The 21826-nt window shown below is 42.5% G+C and overlaps 1 long non-coding RNA gene and 1 pseudogene across 8 annotated transcripts in view; both read left to right on the top strand.

The window, feature by feature from the left end:
• Positions 1-21826, top strand: part of LOC310851120 — a 53367-nt gene that overhangs the window by 13566 nt on the left and 17975 nt on the right. For all 7 annotated transcript variants that reach the window (XR_014567578.1, XR_014567579.1, XR_014567580.1 and 4 more), the window contains one exon: positions 14568-14630. This is a non-coding gene — a long non-coding RNA (uncharacterized lncRNA). The remainder of the gene's footprint in view (positions 1-14567; positions 14631-21826) is intronic.
• On the top strand, positions 17248-21012 carry LOC310846535 (calumenin pseudogene; annotated as a pseudogene). Its single transcript has one exon. The product of its transcript is annotated as a calumenin pseudogene (transcript).

Below are 21826 nucleotides of genomic sequence, written 5' to 3'. Positions count from 1 at the left end.
AAAATGGTGCATGTGTGTAGAAGCTCCTGCTCACATATAGGGTTTGTGTGTGATGGGGTGCTGATCCTGTAGTAATCCTACACATGGGCAGGAGTTTGCATATTGGGCTTTGCATATAGACACCCGTGTGCAGCTGCTAAAGAAGATCTGATGGGGGCAGAGCGAAAAGCATGGCTCCAGTTCTGATTTGGACATGGTTATGCCACAGACACAAGCAACATATACAGAGGGCTTGTGTCTTTCAATTTCCACAGGGCTTGTCTAAGCTTTTTAAAAGAAGACATCTGTATGGTATAGAACAGGCACGTCCAACTCCCAAGAGACTGCGATCTACTCCCAGTATAAAAAAACTGGCAGTGATCTACCCAAGGTGCCAACTAACTGGGGGGGGGAGATTTGCCCAGAGTTGTTGAGCTTTTTTGAGAGAAGAGGCAAGAGTTGTTGAGCTTTTTGGGGGGAGCAAAGGTAGAGGAGCTGCTTTTCCATGATCACTTTCTCTCATCCCGTGATCTACCTGGGACACCCCGGCAAAATACCGGTAGATCACAATCTACCCGTTGGGCATCCCTGATATAGAATGTTGAATAGGACTAGGGAGAACCAACTTCTAATGCCCACTTAGCCACAAAAGTTACTGGGTAAACCTGTGCTAGTCAGGGATTTTTTTTTCAGGAGGAACTCACCCGAATTCAGTTCCAGCACCTCTCAGGTGGATGCCATTGCATTCTAGCAGGAAAAAAGGAGGCGTTCATGGTGAGTTCTGGCACCTGTTTTTCTAGAAAAATAGCCCTGGCTCCAGTCATTCTTAGCCTGGCCCACCTCCCAGCACTTTTCTGAAAAATTAGGAAGACAAGAAGAAGAAGAGGAGGAGTTTGGATTTGATATCCCGCCTTTCACTCCCTTTAAGGAGTCTCAAATCTGGTTCCCCAGATTACGAGACTACCGCTCTTAACCAGTACACCACACTGGCTCTCCATGCACTTCCCTGAGCTCCTTTCAGGAAAAGGAAGATAAAAACGTAAACAATATAAAAAGAAAAATCTGGGATCAGTAATTTAATCAGTCCCTTGTACAGTAGGGGAGAATTTTGATTCAGATCACAGGCATCCTTCAAATTCTGAAATGTGCAAGGCAGTTCTTCAAACAATAATACAAAAACACATATTAGTGGAAAGTCCACATTAAAATCAATAGTGAAAATAACATACAAAAACTCTTTATATTAGGGGAAATTGCTAGCAACAATGTCTTACATTACTCAAGTTGCATACAAATGTGTTTAATGGAAGAAATTTGCATTAAAATGCTGAAGATTTTTTGTGACGATTTAAAAAAAAAACGCAAATTGCTGCGGAAGTGTGGAGAACTAAATTTACGATTGGAAAAATGAGAAACGTAGAACCTTCTATCCCTAACATGGACTCAGAGAAGGACTTTTGATTTGTTCTGCTAACAGAAGGAAAGGAGGCAATTTTTGCTTTCAGTCCTACTTCCTATGCACCACCCTCCAAATTTGTCCAGATTATTGGACCCGCCAGAAGAGGGTGGCAGGTCGTGCGAGGAATTGTAGGGGAAGAGTGAATTGGCAAAGAAAGCCACCTCCTAGATCAAAATTCCTTTCTTACGTAGAGGCACCAATTGGATTCCATCTAATAGCTATATTTTAACCAGAATCTGTAGGCCACAGTTCCCATAATTAAGCATTCTTGAATAATAATAGCAGCCATTCTGAGTTTGTTTATAACAAACTGGATAATCTCCCGCAAAACAATAGCATGCAGACACAAATTGGAAAACAAGAGGGCATTGTCTATGCTGTGCAACTGGAGGATTATAATTCTCAAGCTTTTGATTTGGAGTTTATGGGAAAAGCTCAAATTTTAAACACCAGCAACAATGTTTCTGTGCTTTGCTGGCATTCTCTCAATGCAGTTTGTGTACTGCTTCAAGATACTCAGATGGCTGTATATTTTGCTTTCCCTGCGAGCAGCCAATTTGCAAGAAAGGGTCTAATATAAAAATTGCTATTTACTCTGAAGCAAGTGGTACAGTACATTATCACTTGACACTGATGTTGTTAGGAGGATAGCAAATCAATAATCAGTTCTCATTCAGTGACTTCGCAAAGCATCAGCTTCCATCATTGTGAAGCTTGTTTCCATTTCTGCACAACCCTTATTGCCAGGCTAGCAACTGATTATTTTACAACAGACAGGGCTGATAGATGATCGAATGTATTTTTAATTACCTTTCTTGAAAATAAAACCAAGTGGTGAAAGGATTGAAATTTTGGACATTAACAGATGCATCGCAAATTTTTATACCTAAAGAAAAGTCGCCAGAAGTGATAGTTTCTCAACTTTGTAGAACAAGACAAGGATTTAGAATTCAGTAGCTGTGAATCTTGGTTGCTATTACCAAATGGCCTAGATGTGTGTATGTGCACTGAGATCCTTGGCATGTAAACTCTTCCATTCATCTCAATGGCGGGAGATGGCTTGAATGCAAGTGGAGAAAAACTCTAACCATGGGTAGTCAACCTTTTTATACCTACTGCCCACTAATGCTTCTTTCTTAATGGTAAAATTTCCATACCGCGAACCAGTGCTTGATGGAAGGAGGATTCAGCTTGTGCCGTAGAACACCCTACCGCCCACTAGAATCCTGAAACGCCCACTAGTGGACGGTAGGGACCAGGTTGACAACTCCTGCTCTAGACCAGGCATAGGCAAACTGCGGCCCGCCAGATGCTTGGGACTGCAATTTCCATTATCCCTGACCACTGGTCCTATTAGCTAGGGGTGATGGGAATTGTAGTCTTAACATCTGGAGGGCTGGAGTTTGCCTATGCCTGCTCTAGACAAATGCAAACACACACTAGTGAGTGCTTATTATTGAGCCTACTTAGAAGGCATACTTTGCTGCCTTCATGCATTCTTACTATGCCACACAGCAGAGCTTTTCCATGTAGTGGGGGGCCTCTTGCAGTCTACTCTGAAGGAGGGGAGGAACCAGCAGTAGCTTGCTGTGACATGTTTACAAAGGGCGCCCCCCCTGCTTAAAACGGGGGGCGCCCTTTGCGTGGACACGCGCAGCCCCTAGATCTGGAGCGGCTCCATCAGCATAGGCTTGGCTTTGCCTTCCCTCAGGTGGGATACCTGGAGGTCTCCGCCTACCTCAGTCAGTTGTCCAATCCCACCTGGGGGAAGCGATGCCAAGGAGACCAGGCCAGGTAGGGGAGGGATTACCTGCCCACACAATAGAGGGAGGATCTTACCTGGGAATCCTCACTTGGCTCCAGAGCTTCTCCCACCCTACCCACCCTCAGTTAATGTCTTATTTTGCAGGTTAACTTTTCTTCACAGGTTTTGCAGGTTAACTTTTATTCACCACTGTATCTACTTGCACTTTGACGTGCTTTCGAACTGCTCGGTTGGCAGGAGCAGGGACCGAGCAACAGGAGCTCCCCTAGTCTTGGGGATTCGAACCGCCGACCTTCTGATCGGTAAGCCCTAGGCTCTGTGGGCAAGATAAAGCAACTAACAAATTCAATAAATAAAATAATAGTCTACAGTGAAAACCCATTTTGCAAACACAGCTTGCTCTATAGCTGCTCCTTTTGCTGCAGAGGAACAAGATAATCAAGGAAGATTCATGTCAGCAGTAGTTCTGAACATGGATTCACTCATGGCGCATTAGTATGACAGCTGCTTATACTATAGTTTCATTATTTTTTATTAAATTTTTTATTAAAAGGCAGTTGCTCATACCTTTGGTTAGGTACTGTGTAGCCGGCGCACAGGAGATAATCTTGGGAGAAAGTCAGTAATTGTTTTCTCAGTGTTCACTCATGTTTGGATAGTGGGGGCTGAACACGTTGAAACATTATTCTTCATCCCTGACATTAGAACCACCACCTGGATATCCTGTTGGCTTTCTACCATCTGTTAACTGGGACTTGCAATGGCCTATCAGAGGCTGGTGTCAGGAGAAACAAAATAATCCCTGTTCTGCATCCAAAAAGCATTAAGAATTGCTGCAGCCCATGCCTCCATTGACTTTATCAAACAAATGATTTATTGCTAGCTAATTTATTTTTAGAACCTGCTGTGATTTTTTTTTATTGCATTATCTATACAATTCTTAAGTGGAGAGATGCTTTCGTGGACAGCTCTAGTTTGCAGGAAAATGGCATTACCTCTAAAGCTGCTAAATGGTTGGTTTGGGGTCTTCAGCAATCACTGGTGAAAGGAGAGAGAATGGAGGTTTGAAAGCAGGTTGATTTTGCTCTGCATGTGACTGTGTGCGTTTCACATTGAACAATAGCTTGTCCATGCTAAAGATTTTCAGCTAGTGGCAGTCATGCTGACTCCTTGTTCTATTTTTCTAACACAGCTGCCCATTATTAGCTCTTCCCAGCGGGTCACTCAGTATGTGTATCTTAAGTAAACCTGGATGAAAAATTGGCCAGAAAAGTAATTTAATCCCCAAATAATAAGTTTAGGGCTCCATAAAAATTAATGTTGAAAATGCCTTTTTTTATTTCCTCAAATTAAATGTTTTCTTGGAGACTTTATAACTTTTCCTTCCCTTTATTCTGAAATATTTATCTATTTCCATGTTTTTATTTTTCCATGCTTATATTTTATTTTCCATGTTTACTGTTATCTTTTATTTTTAGAAAAGAGGCCAAAATTATGTAAGAATTTTGTTTTAGTTGTGGCATGAAAATTATAACTTTGAATCTGATTAACTTTTTTAATTTTAAGCCCTTTACCAACTGAATGGTAATTCCTGGGCCCTGTTCTCCCACTGCTTTGCCCCACGGAAAACCGCTCTTTAGCACTCAGTCAAACAAGTGGCAATTCGGGTTTCCCCTGAAATCCAAGTTGTTCTGACCTCTTGCTAAAAAGCAGGTTTTCCCTTGGAAAGGATCAGGGCAAGGAGAAAATCTCTCTGACTTGTGTCTAGAAAACATGGGTCAATTTGTTCCCCAACAGATATCACAGCTGGAGAGAGACCTGTTGGAATGCAATGTAAAAGTGCTGTCTGAAATGTATAAAATATTGGAATGGGAGAGAAAAGATGAGCAAGTAAAATCCTCAATGATACATTGGGCAATAGATATTGGTCACAATATAGACATGAAAGTATGGGAACGATTGGGGAATATGGATATAAATTTTACAGCATGTTATGGTCTAAAGGGAAGTTTTCCTTCTGCACATATGTTTTCCCTCTGCACATAACTGTTGCATTATAGGGAAGCATTGCATCTCTTTCTACACATAACTGTGGCCTTATGGGAAGTCTTGCTATGGGAAGTATTGCTTCTTTTCTCTTGCATTCTGGGAAGTCTCGCTTATAATCTTCTCTCTGTTTCTGCACACACTGTACGAACTTGCTCCAAACACCAAGACATTCCCTCATCGCTCCGTTCACCTAAAGTTCATGGTGACTTGTACTCCATGCATAGCTGACCACATCTACAGAACTTGATTATTGTATTCTTTCATGTTATGATCAATCATTAGTAATTGTTTCATGCCATATTAATCTTTAGTTAGGAGGTTTCATGCTTGTCTAGTCCCAACCTCGTTTCCCAGCCTTTAATCTACCAGTGATTAATGTTCACATGTAATTCCCACCCCTCACATGTAATTCCCGCCTTGCATTTGCATTAACCAATAGGCAATGAGTTTCTTTGTGTTTGTATCAACCAATCAGCCACAACCACACCTGTGGCAATGTTTGTAATATTCAATAAAAGAGAGTTCCCGGGGCTTCCCCGGCAGACGCCTCTCACATGACACCTACTACTCGTCTCCCGTGATTTTCATTCCTACAATGGTCTAAGAGAAAATTATATGAAAATGATATATTGATGGTATCTAACACCAAGTAAATTGGCAAAAATATAAATTAAATAAGTGTTTTTCATTTTTCTGCTCAGTAATAAGTGAGCATTGCTTGCTTACTAAGCATGATCAGTCCTCATGGACTCTTTTGAAGTTTCCCCCTAAATACATTCTTTAGCTGTTGTAGTTTATTAAATTTCTATACTGCTCTTCATCCAAGGATCACAAAGTAGTCTGTAAAAACACATAGTAACGAACAAAAACAACACCCCCACAGTTTAAAAGACCACAGATTGTTCAGTTAGCCATTGGCCTGGGAGATGAGGAATGCGTTTGACTGGCACCTTGTTCAAACTCTGGGGTTCCTTCAATCTTGCTTATTCCTCCTTGTCGTGTGTGTCTGTAGTGCTGTTTTGGCTACGTAGGAATCAATACTCAGAATGTTTGTTATAGGTGTATTAAAAATATAATAGTACTTTATATTAGGTAAAAAAGGGCACCCCTTTTATAAATTATAAAGAGTTCTGGAATTGCTTTTCTGTTTTAGAGTAGAAAGGTGGTCACCTGACTCACATTACATTGAAAGTATAGCTTCATTTGTAATATGATACTACCAATACCTTATAAAATTATAGGAATATGGAATTTATTTTTATCAATGTACTTTTATTTCTGCATTATTAATTTTTAAAAATATTTATTTGCAGGAATAACTCATTAGTAAGAAAAGAATAACCTGTCATCATGACTACAATTGCAAACTCACTATAGGAATTTTGAATAAACATGCATAAGATTGAACTGAATGGTGTATTGAAAGTGATGGAGCAGGACTTAGTTGCAGCTAATCTAAATTCCATTGGTTTGACCTGTAATTCTGTTGTGTGGTTCTTAGTTGTGGTCCGATTAACAAGGTGTTGTAAAGAGGGGGGAGGGAAACACGTTCCATGTAGAATCTCTGTATCATAGCAGTGATTCAGACCAGATTATAGCCCTCAATTGAATACCAATAAGTAGGAATGGGGGGGGGGGGGTTCTGAATAGTAACCAATATGCTATTATACAAAAACTGTGACGGTATGGCAGTTCTACCCTAATCATGCAGGTTTGCAGAAGAGAATTGTGTTGTAAGCAGATTCTTGCACTAACTCAGATGACTAGACAATAGCATAATACATTGTGCTTCCCTGCACTTGATGTGAACCAGGCATACATATTCATACCAATGTTGGCATGCACAGCAAAAGGAATTTGCATATGTAGCTCCAGAAAGTGAAGAAAAAAGAAAATCTGTCTTCTTTTCTCACCACCACAATAATACAAATAGGAGCAACATTAAAATGGATGTGTCTGATTGCTAGAGTCTGGTGAATTGAAAAACTGGCTTTCCTTACCAGAATTGCAAATGACTGCATTATTAGAAAGAGGATTTTGCTTGTGTTTTTGAATGTTACAGTTAAAAATGTTCCCCCCACCCATAGTTTCAGTTCTTCTTCACTGCTTTTCTGGGAGTAATGAGGCCACAGAATGTTCTGTGTTCTAATGGCTTGTGGAGTCTCTTAAAGTCTTATTTATATGCAAGTATAAGTGAGGAAATAATGACCCAACATATGCAACCATCTCAAAACTCTTTAGGTAACCTTTGTGAAATGTCCTGGTTGAAACAGTGCAGTTCTTTCCAAGCAAGTATCCATAAGATAAAGACATAGCATGGAATGTTAATGTTCAGATGAAGACATGAAAAGGAAAGTTAACAAAAACCTCTGTGGGATAACCAGCCTCCTATAACCAGCATGCTTAAGTCTAATTATAGAACAAGCTGTCCTGCTGGGCTTAGCTCTCCTTGGGAGGAACTGGCTATTCCATGGTAGGCAGCTGTTGTGACCTGTCATGGTGTCTCCAGATACCCCATGGAGCCTCACCATTTTGTGTCACTTGTTCTATCTGAGAAGCTCAACATGTGAGGAACTCTGATCTGGTTGCTGCAGCTCAGACCACATGGCTCTTGCAAGCCACTCTTGAGCTCCTATACAAATAATTTAAGAACTTTCACCAGTGTAACTATGCCAAGTTTTAATATGTATCTTGTTTTGAATGCTGTATGGAAAAGCACATGAATCTGTGCTTTGGAGAGTCTGTAAGTTAGCAAATTTTACCTTGCCAAACATGTGGTCTCTTTCTATGATAAGGGAAGTGGGTAGCATCGGAAGCAACTTAAAATGGGATATTTTAAAGGTCTAACAACCTATATTCCCATGCTTTGCTTTGCTGCATGTTTTGTGTTTTTTAAATCTTTGCTGGGGTTCCCTTACCAAAGAGTACTTGCCCCAAACTTGGATCTTGGCATCCCATCCAGGAATTCTCCTTTATATATCTATTATTTTTACATGCCACTGACAAAGTAAACTTTTTGATAGAAGTTTGATCCATTGTGGCTGTTCCAGGTCAAGACTCTGAGGAGTGGGGAACTTTGGACTTCTGTAGCCCTGTGTTGCACCTAGGAGGCTCACACATAGTACTTACAAAAGCCCTCTTGCTATCAGTACCAGGGGACAACACATTACAAAGGGATAAATGTGGCTAGTGTTAAGTTATGGGTGAACATATCAGACGACACAGCGATTCTTCAAACAACTCTTGTTTATTCAGAGGCCAGAACTGAACTGAACTGAAGGGCTCAGTCAGCCTGCTTATATAGAGGTCCAGTAGAACGTAACTGTAGCAACTTTCTAAAACTATCCAATCACTGAATGTCACTTTCAATCCTTCATTTGCATGACTATCTACAGTATCCCCCTGCCGGCCCAGGGTGAGAACTTCAGTACATAACAGCTAACGTATGAATTAGTGTGGTAACACCTCCGCTTTGGACCTCCGTTCTGCAGCCCAGACAACCGCCTTCCATTAGTTTTTCAGTGCTTTCTAAAGATGTTCAGTTTCAATTAGCCTTCCAGATCAATATCACATCTGTTATCAGTCCTGGATATGAACTCTTATTTTAAGTACCGTATTTTTCGCCCCATAGGACACACCGGCCCATAGGACGCACCAAGTTTTTTTTGGGGGGAGATAAAGGAAAAAAAATTTATTCCCCCCCCCAGGCGCTTGTAGGGCCTGCAGCGGGGAGAAGCGCTCTTCTCCCCGCCGCCCGCCTTCAGACCAGGTCCGGGGACAGCGGGAAGACGCGCTGCACCTCCTAGCTGTCCCGGGAGCTGGCGTTTTTTTGGGGGGGAAATGAATAAAAAAAAATTATTCTCCCTCCCCCCCCAGCCGCGGCTGCCGCCCCAAGCCTCGCACACCCGGCGGGACCTCCCGCCAGGCGCGCAAGGCTTGCGGACACCCACCCGAAGCACGGGGAGCCCTCCGGAGGGCTCCCCATGCTTCAGGTGGCAGGCTGCCGCCCCAAGCCTCGCGCGCCCGGCAGGACCTCCCACCGGGCGCGCAAGGCTTGCGGACGCTCGCCCCAAGCACGGGGAGCCCTCCGGAGGGCTCTCCGTGCTTCGGGCAGCAGGCTGCTGCCCCAAGCCTTGCGCGCTCGGCAGTACCTCCCGCCGGGCGCGCAAGGCTTGTGGACACTCGCCGGGGCTGCAGGCTGCTGCCCGCAAGCCTTGTGAGCCCGCGGCAACTCCTGCCGGGCTTGCAAGGCTTGCGGATAGCTTCCTGAAGCCTGGAGAGCGAGAGGGGTTGGTGCGCACCGATGCCTCTCGCTCTCCAGGCTTCAGCGAAAGCCTGCATGCATTCGCCCCATAGGACGCACACACATTTCCCCTTCATTTTTGGAGGGGAAAAAGTGTGTCCTATGGGGCGAAAAATACGGTATGTGTTCTAGTTTTAAACTATTTTTATATTTATAGTTTTTTTTTCCAAAATGGCTTTGAAATGCAAGTGTTTTTAACTGCCATTATATATGTAACATAAATATTATTACACTGTAAAAAAAAATCATCAAGATGCCTCATGGGAATTGATTCATAAATGAAATGATTGCTATAGGTCTTGGGTGCTGGGGTTTGCGAGTGAAAGTCACCCATAATTCTGATAATTAATCAAGGTTTTATTAAACTGCACCAAACCTGAAAATTCCTGGGTTTAGCTTATGCTATCCTGGCAGGGCTAGGTGAATGTAAGCCATTGGGTGATGGCCCATCAAGGAAACTATCAAGAGACAGCGAACACAGTCAGACAAGAAGGGGAGGGACTCCTCCTGCAGCTGTGTGTTGGTGGGCAGAGACCCAAAGGATTTAGGATTTTAGAGTGGATGACGTAAGTGAACAGGAAGTCATTTTGCAAGTGGCTTGGCAAGCAGAGAATGGGGGTGGCCATAACATGTCGTGGCTGGGAGAAGCTGCATCGAAGAGACAGAGTCTTTGATTTTAATGGTGTGCTTATGGAGGAGGACAGACCCTCTTGGGTTGTTGATGCTGTGAGCCCCTCCATCATAGGCTCAATTTGTATATATGTGTAAATAAACCATATATCATAAAGACACCAGAGTCTCTACTGTGCCTCGTTATCCCAAAAGGGAACACAGGCCATAATGAGCATGCCTGCAACCCCTGGAATCTCGCACAATTTGTGGATATTGGGGTGGCATATAATATTCTGATATTTATTAAGGCAAGCCTGTTAATACAGCTCCTCTTTGATTACCCAAACCCCCTCAAAGCCCTTCTTCTAGGATGTTGTCAGACACTTGTATGATTGTTTTAAGATATCTGCTAGTTGGTTATGAGCACTGTTGAAATTGGTTACAGGCCATAATGAAAACTGAGAAATGAGGCCACAGCTCAGAATTCTCAACAATGGATCAAAGCATTTCTAAAATGGGGCACTGATGTAATCACTGATTTAAAACTGTTCTGTTTAAGATGAATCTCGTACAATATTTAAATTATAGTTAGATGTATCTTCCTTCACCAAAAAGGAGCTATATTTTACTCTTGTCAAAGTTGATCTCTGCCCTAGTCCAGCAATGTGGAAAAAGCTGGTTTCAGAAATGTGCAGTATGCATGGTTCCTAGTTCTGTCCAGCAACCAGGGCTTTAAGTGCATAGCCAGAGTCAGAAAATTGGCAATTATAGCTGTGTGAGGAAGGTGAATTTTGTCTCTTCTTTTTGAACACTGCATGTGATAAAGGTATCGTACACTTTGATGTTGCATCTCATATGCTAAGATAAAGAGTAGTGCTCCTTTAGCAGACCTTTACTTTCCATTTAATCCTTCCTCCTTTTATCCGTTCTCCTGATCAGCAGTATTATATGAACATGCTCCATGCATATTTGCAGCTAAATCAAGCTTGTGTGTCATTTGATATACATTTATGTACAAGAATATTTAAATACATCACAAACTTGTTTACCTAGATTTCTGAAACTGCTTTCTGTTGAAGTTGTTTATAATAAACTTTCCAGATGGCTTTATCAATCATTTCTTGAGAAGGACTTTTGCTTAAGTTTCATAGTCCCCCAAGTAATCATTTGTCTCAGAAATCAAAATATTTTTGCTCACTTTCTTCCTATACTCAAAACAAAACTTGGCAGTTTAATCAGCAATAAACCCTGGAGAAATGCAATCATAGGTTCCCCCCCCTCCCCGTTCTTGAAAAAAATATTTTTGACTACTTTCCCTTAAAAGTGCTTTTATCCCAGCAATGGCTTAGTTTACTTCAGGAGACTTGCTCCTCATTTTTGTGTTAATGAACTGCTAATCACATATCTTATTAAACTTGACTCACTCATTGATGCACCTGGTTCTCCCACAGCTCTCTGCTTGTGGCACATTACGATTTAGGCTGATCAAGACAGCAATCTTTGGTTGTATGTGCTAATCTAGGCATGCCCAACTGGGGGCCAGATGTGGCCTGCGAAGCAAATTTTTATGGTTCCTAGAGGTTCTATCAAAATTTAATCAAAGAGTGGTAAATGCTTTACTTTCACTTTAATTCCTAAACATATTTTTTCCTTGGGCATTGCAAGAGATACAGATATTATTCTACACTTAAATGTTATATCCCTTGCAGCTTATTTAATTATCACGTTTATATTACACAAATACTATACCAGTTGTATTGGTTTATGGTCCATTTCTGGGCTCAGTTGAAAATTTTAATGCCTTTTCCTGTCTAGGACCAGAATGCTTGAAAGGCAGCTTGTCTCCCTATGTTATGGGTGGCTAACCTTTTTCAGCCCAAAGGTCATGTTGCCTGGTTAAAAACCCATTGGGTGCTGTGTGGCAACAGTGGGCGAGGTCAAAATGAATACACACAAGAGTGACAAGATGCCAGTCAGGTGCCTAAAGAAAAGCTATGCTATTCACCTTCAGAATATACTAAGCTCAGTCTTTGCTGATTCAGGATCATATACTCAAAAAACCCTGCTCCATAAACTCCCATAGTAGCCATTGTTAGACTTTCCAAATGAGACTAGGTTGTGATCAACACACGCTGATCATGTGCATATCCTGAGCCTATTTATCCACTACCATATATTTTTGGGAGAGATGAGATTGCTGTCAGGTGGACCAGGCATTGCTGACATCCCTCCTTGCCAAAAATCCTTTCCCTCTTCTTCTTTGAGTGGTCAAGTAACAAGAAATGCTCTGGTCTACTCCAGTTTTTCCTAAATGATGCTGGTGCTGATCTGAGCCTGAGCTCCTGTTTCCGGAGTGGTTGGCAAAGAAGAGCCACTGGTTTTCTGTTTTGTTTTTCAGTACTACAGCTGATGCAACCAGTGAAAATAAATTGAATTGGGCTGGCAGGCTGTGAGGATATGTTTGGTGGGCTAGATCAGGCCTGTGGACCAGTGGTTCACCATCTCTGGTGTGTGCTCCTACTAAGGGGGGGGGGGGTGACCAGGGAGATGGTAATCTCTGTAGTGGCTCACCAGTTATAGAATGTACTCCTTGGAGAGGTCTGTCTGGAACTATTTTACTGCTGTTTGGTGGCCAGGCAAAGATCTTTGTATTTTCCCACAAGCGCTCTCTGCCTCCAAATTGGAAATATCCAAGGAAATGTCAATAGTCATTCTGAGTGGAACAAGCTTGTTTTCTCCTGCTCTAGAGGATAGGACTCGAACCATTGGCTTCACGTTACATGAAAGGAGATTCAAACTGAACATACAGAAAAAACTTTCTGATAGTGAGAACTGTTTGACATTGGAACAGTCTCCCCCGGGAGGTTGTGGACTCTCCTTCCTTGGAGGTATTTAAGCAGAGGTTGGATGCCAATCTGTCCTGGATTCCTTAGCTGAGATTCCTGCATTGCAGGGGGTTGGACTAGATGGCCCTCAGATTCCCTTCCAACTCGACGATTCTATGAGTAGTCCAAGCAAAGACTGTTTCATAAGGGCCAGTGCTCTCTGCTCTGATGAGTTGCAGAGTTGGTGAGGAGGGAGAAAGAGGGGAATGGAGGAAAAAAACTTCCTGATTTTTGTAACTTTACTAATTTTAATCCTGTTAATTTAAAAAAATCTGGCTTCTTCAATTTTTTTTTCTTATCAACGTTTGGATTTTCAACATTTGTATTTAATTTTTTTTTAGTTTCTTATGTAAAATGAAATAGCATTTTTTTAAACGAAGTGTTGTTTTTTAAAACCTGTAATAAAATTAATAAAATAGCACAGGTGAGATTAGCAATCTATTCTAAAATTCTGTCTTGCTCAACCTGAGCAGGACCGTCGTAACAGCCTATCATAGAGAAGTCACACCCATAGAAAGGGGGACAGACGTGTGTTTTGATAAGCCTGCTTAAGCATACAACCTAAAAATACAGATTTTAGCTAGATGCGTCAGGTAATCTAGAAGGCGGCAGGATATGAATAGAACAAATGAGTGATAATGAGCTACATCCAATATTATAGCCCTGCTATAGCAAATTGACAGTTCCAGAGCTGCAGAGAGACCCTTGAAAATGCTTGCCTGTAATGCCTTGTTTGTTTGCACATATTTGGTCATCAAGGCAAACTTAAGATGTTGCTCAGAACACTTTCATACAGGGCAAATTCTTATATGGAAGAGAGCCACATGGGGAAGTTTTTTATACAACATACCCTGTGAGAAATGCAACATGTTAAATTTTGTTTTGTTTACATGTACAATGCCCATTTGTGTTGTATTAGGTTACACTGTAAACACACACTTCATCCACAGAATTGATTTCTATGTAGGAAAATCAGCTTTCATGAAGCAGCCGTTCATATCTGATTTTAGAAATTAAAGTGGGACGTAGAGATTGATGTAGTCTCAAGGCTTAACAGCCTCAGTCACTAAAGGACATCTGTGGCAAAATTAGAAACCTTAAATTGTATCCAGAAGGTTAACGGAAGCCCAAAGTGCTGAAGCTCTTTCATAATATATTCTTGGCAAGAGTGAAGAAGGCCTATTTTTCATGGGGGAGGAAGTTTTGTGGCTCTTCCTACCATTTAGTTTTTGGCCCTTGAAAGTTCAAAAAGCCAAAGATACAGGTTCCTCAAAGGATTTCTTCGAACAGTAAGTGCCTTGTTCATTTTAATCACAATTTTACATTAGAGGCAACATCTGTGTGGTCCTGTATTCTGCGAAGTATAGTCTATCAGATCTCTGAGTGACAGAGATGCTTCACTAGAAAGCTCCCCCCCCTTTTTTTTAAGAGACCCTTTGAATACTAGCAGTGTTCTCTGTTGTGGTTCGTTGGTTAATGGTTAATCATTGTACTTTATGCTCTTCTTTTATCCAGTGAGCTTCTTGGCATGGAAGAAAAGGGTGACAACCCAGATTTGTAGCTGGAGCATCTAGACAGGTAAGTCTGAGATTCTTTCCTTGTTCCTTCAAGATCAGTTTCAACAGCCATTTAAATTATGTCCACTATGAAAGAAATGAAACTATTTTTGTATCAGTGAAAAAACAGTGAAAAAACTGTTCTGACCAATGTACAATAAAGTGAGTGGTCCAGCTACAATGATAGATTCAATAGAGCTCTAATTATGTATTTTCCTATTCCACCCTACCCCCACCATCACTTGCCAATGTTTCAAATCCTGCTAATGATCTTTTCAACATTTTCTGGCTTCAGCATTCCCTGAGCACAATCACATACTCCTAATAACAAATTGCCTCAGTAGCATTCCAACTCATAAAAAGCATGCAAATTATTATTTGAATCTCCTAATTAATTATGACATATAAATTCTGCAATTTCTCACACTTCTCCTAGAGGTTGAAATTTAAGTCTTTCAGTGTAGCTCACCCTTCCTTTCATTATACTTGACATTTTACCTGTTGCTATAGGAAATAACTCAATCAGACCTACAAAAAAGCAACTAATTTATTTTCTATGAAAAAATCATAATAGGATTGGGAAGTTATTGCAAATTAAGTTACATGTGTTAACTATTTACGCATTTGTTTGTTCTATTTAAAACATTTTTAGGCTGCTTGTCTAAATGCCCCTCCAAAGCAGCTTACAATCAAAAACATTTAAAGGTACAAAGAATATTACAAAATTTTACAACTCAGCAACAGTCCACATAAGCAATTTTTTAACAGAGCTGGAAAAAAGCAATTCAACCAGATTATCACTCAGCTAATAAACATCACAAACTAAAAACGCCTTCATAGAAATTTGGCACACGTCAAATGGAAGGCAATTCTGTAACAGTCTTTCATGCATGAAGTTTAGAAATGTACTAATATTTGCTAATTGGAAATATTGGTCATGTTTCATTAGTTCTTGATCTAAGTTAGTTCCTTATTTGAACACATGATGCTGGTGTTTGAAAGCTTGGGTGTCCATGTGTTGCTGGGCCAGGTCTTAAGTTCCTGCATTAATTTACAAGGTGCCTAACAACATGGGCCTGGGACCCCTTATATCCTTGTCCAGTCATTGAGCTTGAGTCTGTTGGGGTTCACCCATGGTTTATATGTGTGGCTTTTAACTATTGAAATCTGTTTGTTCAGTGTTGTGGACCCAAGCCTGTGGAACATCCTCTCGAGAAATCTTCAGGTTGTAGTGGATAGGTCAGTGAAAATGTAGATCCCAGTGTAGTGTGAAAAGGATAATTCCATGTCAAATATTAGGAAAATGATAAAAATAATAATTTGAGAAGATTATAATGCCTTTATACAAGTCACACTTGGGATACTATGTACTGTATTAGAAAACTGGAAACGCTGCAGAAAAGAGCAACCAAAATGATGTGGTGAGTAGAACGGTGAGTAGAATATTTGGGGCTATTTAAATTATTGGAAAAGAATTTGATAAGATGAATACAAAAGGTTTGCATTGTATAGAGAATGTGGACAGAGATGCACTTTTCTCCCTCTCTTGTAATACTAGAGGCCAAAATCATCCGGTGAAGCTGAATGGTGGGAGATTAAGGGCAAAGGAAGTAGTCATTCACACAGAACACATGTTAAACCATGGGATTTGCTTTCATAAGATGTACTGAAGGCTCTCAGCTTAGATGGCTTTCATGGAGGGTATGGCTATACGCTACCTCTAAGATCAAAGACAGCATGGTTTGAATGTGAGCTGCTGGGGGGAGATTACTGTTGCATTCAGGTCCTGCTTGTGGACTTCCCATAAGCATCTGCCTGGTCTGTAGGGGATCCAGCAGGATTCTTCTGTCTTTGTCTGTTCATCATCATCATCATGAAATGGTACACCAGGTGTGCCCTTTTTGATGCTGGACTGCTACAGCTTGTTCAATCTAGGCCTGCATTTGAAAAAGTATTTAGAAGCTTCACATGACACAGAATGCAGTGGTGATAATTTTAAACTGGAATCCACTACCTACAAATAAGACCATAGTGGAGGTATTGTCCTTTAATTATTATGATTATTTATTGTTTTACCAATTACATTTCTATCCCACCCTCCCAGGGTGATGTGCTTTGTAAACACACACACACCTTTCATGCTCACAATAGCTGTATAAGAGAGAGAGTGAGCGGCCAAAGTTCACCTACAGGCATTGTGGCTGAGTAAGAGTTTTGCCTTAGCTCTTGGTTAGCTTTCAAAAAGTCAAGAAATCAGTGCAAGGGGGTTAAGCTGCTGAAAATCCAAAGGTCAGAAGAGATTAATAAGTAGTCAAGAGCAAGCAATGAATAAAAATGGAAAACGTCCAAGTATAAACAAACTGCCTTCTTGTTAGAAGGACAGTACATATATCTCTGAAGGAATGTTTGCAGAAAATCTGTGTTTTCAGAAGTGAAAGACAGATTGGTGAACATACTGTGAGATGCATTTGCATTGGTAGAGATTCATAGCAATTAGGCAATGGAGAAGTCATTAGCATTAATTGAGTAATCTGGGAATTGTCAAAATTTATTGTATGTGTGAATGTGGTTGAATCATGAAAGAGAATTACAGTCGTCGTGAGGGGGAGAAGCAGAGGGAGCCGAGGCGGCGGCCACGGCGGCAGGAGGGGGAAGGATATCACCATGGTTGTGGCTGTTCGGCAGGTCATTTTGTAGCTGTCCCTGTGGACCGCCTGTGTTCTGAGCAAACCCACCTAGAAGAAGGATCGCATCCACCACGAACCTCAGCTCAGCGACAAGGTCCATGATGATGCACAGAACTTTGACTATGACCAGGGCGCCTTCCTGGGTGCAGATGAGGCCAAGACCTTTGACCAGCTGACGCCAGAAGAGAGCAAGGAGAGGCTGGGAAAGATTGTAAGTAAAATAGATGAAGACAAGGACGGGTTTGTAACTCCCGAAGAGCTAAAAGACTAGATTAAATTTGCCCAAAAGTGCTGGATTTACGAGGATGTAGAGCGCCAGTGGAAGTGAGGACGGGCTCATTTCCTGGGAAGAGTATAAAAATGCCACTTACGGCTACATCTTAGACGACCCTGACCCCGACGATGGCTTTAACTACAAGCAGATGATGGTGAGAGATGAGCGGAGGTTCAAGATGGTTGACAAGGACAGCAACCTGATTGCTACCAAGGAAGAGTTCACTGCTTTTCTGCATCCTGAAGAATACGAATACATGAAGGATATAGTTGTGCAGGAAACTATGGAGGACATTGACAAGAACGGGGATGGCTTCATTGACTTGGAAGAATACATAGGCGACATGTACAGCCACGACGGCGACGCCGAAGAGCCTGAGTGGGTGAAGATGGAGCGAGAGCAATTTGTAGAGTTCCGGGACAAGAACCGCGACGGGAAGATGGACAAGGAGGAGACAAGGACTGGATCCTCCCCTCGGACTACGATCACGCCAAGGCAGAAGCACGGCACCTCGTTTACAAGTCGGATCAGAACAAGGATGGCACACTCAGCAAAGAAGAAATTGTGGACAAGTACGACTTGTTTGTGGGCAGCCAGGCTATGGACTTTGGGGAAGCCTTAGTATGACACGACGAGTTCTAAGCCAGAGAGGAGGAAAAGAGGAAGAAAGTAATTTATTTTTTACGGTTTCTGGAATAACGCAAAGAACTCTCTCTCACTATTGAGACTGGCAGTTTCAGCAACAACGTGGAAAAACGAGAATAAACCTCTCCCGTCCTTCCTTTGCTACTCCTTCCCATGAGGACGGGAGCTCAGTGTTTTGACAAGCAACTTTTAACTTGCAACAAATGGGTTGTTTTGTTTTATAGATTTGCATTTTGGGGTTTAATTTTTTTTTGTCTAACAAGTTCTGTTTTATTTTTGTATTTTATTTTTGGTCCCGTGTGAGATGAAGAATGCATATCCTGAAACATTAGCCCTAGAGCAACACTAGCTCCCCCTAACTGACCTCCCCCTGTGAGTGTGTGTGTGTGCCTAGCTACAAAATCCAATCGCAAAATGCCAGAGAACAAGGAGGGCCATGGAAAAACACACGAGAAAGCTTCAGTCTTCTAGTTTCTTCCCCCTATTACTGTTTTGAACTGGGGTGATTGCCTCCAGCCCATCTCGAAGGGCCTAGCGGAGAATTTCAACAGCAGATGCTTCCAGTTCAACTTTACTACTGTTATCTTCCAGTGAAAGAGGATTTTCCCACAATGCACCTCCCACACCTGAGTTAGGAAGGTTTGCCGAAGGCTGTACATTAACTATGGCACCCTTCAACAAGAGGAGTTGTGGCATCCCTGCTTTGCCCCAAGTATTAATTCCTGGTGCTTCTGCTGCCCCCAGGAGCTGGGATCATCCAGCCCCCTTGCAGATGGGGTAGAGGACTTTGGCCAGTGCTGCTACAACCCTTCATTCAGGGCATTCACCACCTCCCACCCCCCGGACTTGGTTATGAAAGCCAAATCATCTCCACCTTTTATCCTCCTGGTTCAGTTTGCTGTTCGCCTGGGCCTGCCTCTGCTTAGAACAGTGAGCAGCTGGTGCCTCAAGTGGGCGAATGCCGTACGAGCGTCAAGCGGGCCAGGATAATAATGTGGCAGTTAGACGCACATGGAAGTCCTTCATTTTTGAAGTGCCTTTACCTTTTCTTTTTTTAAAAAAATCAGGCTTCCCTGCCAAAAAGGAACCCCGGTGCGAAAACGTGCGTCCAAAAGTAGAGAGGGAATCTCTGTCCTATATGCAAAATGCATGGCAAATTCAGCAGCAGTGTGCAGTATTAAAGACCTTCCCCAAGCAGTGCTCTGATCTCCCAGTGGGCTTCTAAGCCCCCAGCTGCCTAGTCTACCTGGGCGAGGGCCTTCTCCTTACCTCAGAAAAGGCAAACCACACGCCCTCTCTTCTTCTTCTCGGGTCCTAGGGTGCAACGTGGGATCTAGGCCTTTTGAAGCCGATGCTCTCAAGTTCCCATTCTGGGACCAGTTTGCTGGGTTTGCTCATGCAGGTTTCCTGGGTCCAGCCCACCAGCAATGGCTCCCCCCACAAGCCCATTGAATGAGAATGTGATCAGTGCTCAGCACGACTGCTGGTCCCTGGTCCCAGGGTTTCAGGCCTGTCTTCCCCAGCCTTCTCCAAAGGTTTTGCGTGACGGTCCCAGAACTTTTCATCCAAACTGTCTGGAGGGCAGCAGGCTAAGATAGGCTGCCCTTATTCGCTTAAGACACTTCTCCCTGCGAGCCTCCTGAACACTAAAGGCCAACCTCTCCCTCTGGCCTGCACTAAATAACTGTCATAATCATGAGTGGTTTGGTAAAGTTCCCCCGCCCCCAGATTTCCTTTGAGCCACGACAGCTCCAAGGGCAGAAATCTTCAAAACACTACCTACACCTCTCAATTCCAACTAACCTCTTCCTTTCAGTTAATAAACTTGGTGCCGGGAACAGGAAAGCAATGCTCATGAAACCAGGCGTTGAAAGAATCCAGGATTTCATAAGATCAGTGTGTCGTGAGCCTGGGCTTCCGCTCATAACGAAACAGCAGGGCATTCCTCGTTTCCCAGTTTCAGGAAAGGAGGTGCATCCTGGTCGAGCAAGGTGCCAGACGGTGGGAGAACGAAACACCCATGTAGAGGACCTCGGTCCCATTTGCTTCGCCACAGAGAATGGAGAGGGGCGGCGAGTTAATGAAACATTGCTTCTCCTTGCCCAGATGTGAAGACTTGAGTGGGGAAAGGGAGCTGTTGCCATTGTTGGCTTCCCAGCTTCTTTGTTGAACACTAACAAAGGTGCATCTGCACCACAATTGCATTTTCCTTCCCACGCTTGCATTTTTTCACTCTGAAGCAAAAGCCACCTCCTCTCCCCTGTAGCCTATGTCCCACCGCCACCCCTGGAAATTCTGATCTGCAGATTTGGCAGCGAGGAGGGGGGTGTTTGCTTGTGTGCGCATGCAACCTAGCTGGCTCTGTTGGCGTAACCGATATCGGGAGCAGGTACCTTCGGAGATGTACGCCTGTGATGCTTCTTTTTAGCACTGATGTGCCAAAGTTTCAGGAGTGCTGCTGTGCAGATGTGTGCTGTAAAAACACACACACACAAAAAAAAACTTCATCCCCACTGCCGGAAAAAAATGGCCGAAGCAGAATTCTGTCTAAGTTGGGGCTTTCTGCCACGTGTATTTTGATTTTTATACTCCGCCGTGTTAACTCCTTGCACAATCTTTATTATCAAAGCAGATATGAACCTGGTGGCCACAGAAACTCGTTATTCACATGCCCCATAGCTCTTCATGGTCCACCTTTTTAGGAGACGACTTTTTTGGGGGGTAGAGTGTAAATGGAGTTTTATATAATGTACAACATAAAGATGGTGTCTTAATAAAAACTGTTTACATAAAAAAAAGAGAGAATTACCACCATTCTTTCAAAATTGTACTTTTCCTCCTTATTTCCATGAGAGGCTTGAGCATTATATACACTTATACTTCTAATCAAGCTTAGAGAGAGAGAGAGAGAGAGAGAGAGAGAGAGAGAGAGAGAGAGCGCAACTAAAATGTTTAAGGGGCTGGAGAAACTCTCCCATGGGAAAAAGCAACTGAGGCTTTTGGTTTAGGAAAAGAGTGAAGGTGGCACCTGAGAGTGCGGTTTCAATTCATGTGTGGTGTGGAGCAGTGGACAGAGAAAACTCCCCACTTTTCTCATAGTACTAGGACTTAGGGACATTCAAAGGACACGAATTGTTAAAAAATTCGGGACAGACAAATAGGAAGTGGGTCTCCATAAAACACAGTTTAAATATGGAACTCTCTTGTACAAGCTGTAGTGATGGTCTTTAAAAAGTTAGACAAGAAAAGGCTATTAATGGCTGTGTGCTGCCTCTAACATCTGAGGAAGCATGCCCCGGAATGCTACTTGTGTAGAAACACTGGTGGGGGGGAGAAGTGCTTGTGGGTTTTCCATAGGCTTCTGGCCACCATAAGAATGGATGCTGGGCTAGAAGGGCCTGATCCAGCATCCCTCTCTTCATATTATTAACATGTTTGCAATGCATGCACAGTTTCAAAGGAAAAAAAGGCTGAGGCCAGGAAATCTGTACATAGGAGTTTATTTAGATGCCACAAGTTTTAAATCACTCCCTTTTACATCCCAAACCACTGCATCATCTCCTTCAGTTGAATTACCATTGGGGTTTACAACATGATTTACAAAATGGATTA

The sequence above is a fragment of the Podarcis gaigeae genome, assembly GCF_964106915.1.
Source record: "Podarcis gaigeae genome assembly, chromosome: 1".
NCBI lineage: Eukaryota > Metazoa > Chordata > Lepidosauria > Squamata > Lacertidae > Podarcis > Podarcis gaigeae.
Note: the sequence above shows the minus strand (reverse complement) of the source record. Positions and strands in the feature narration are given on the sequence as shown.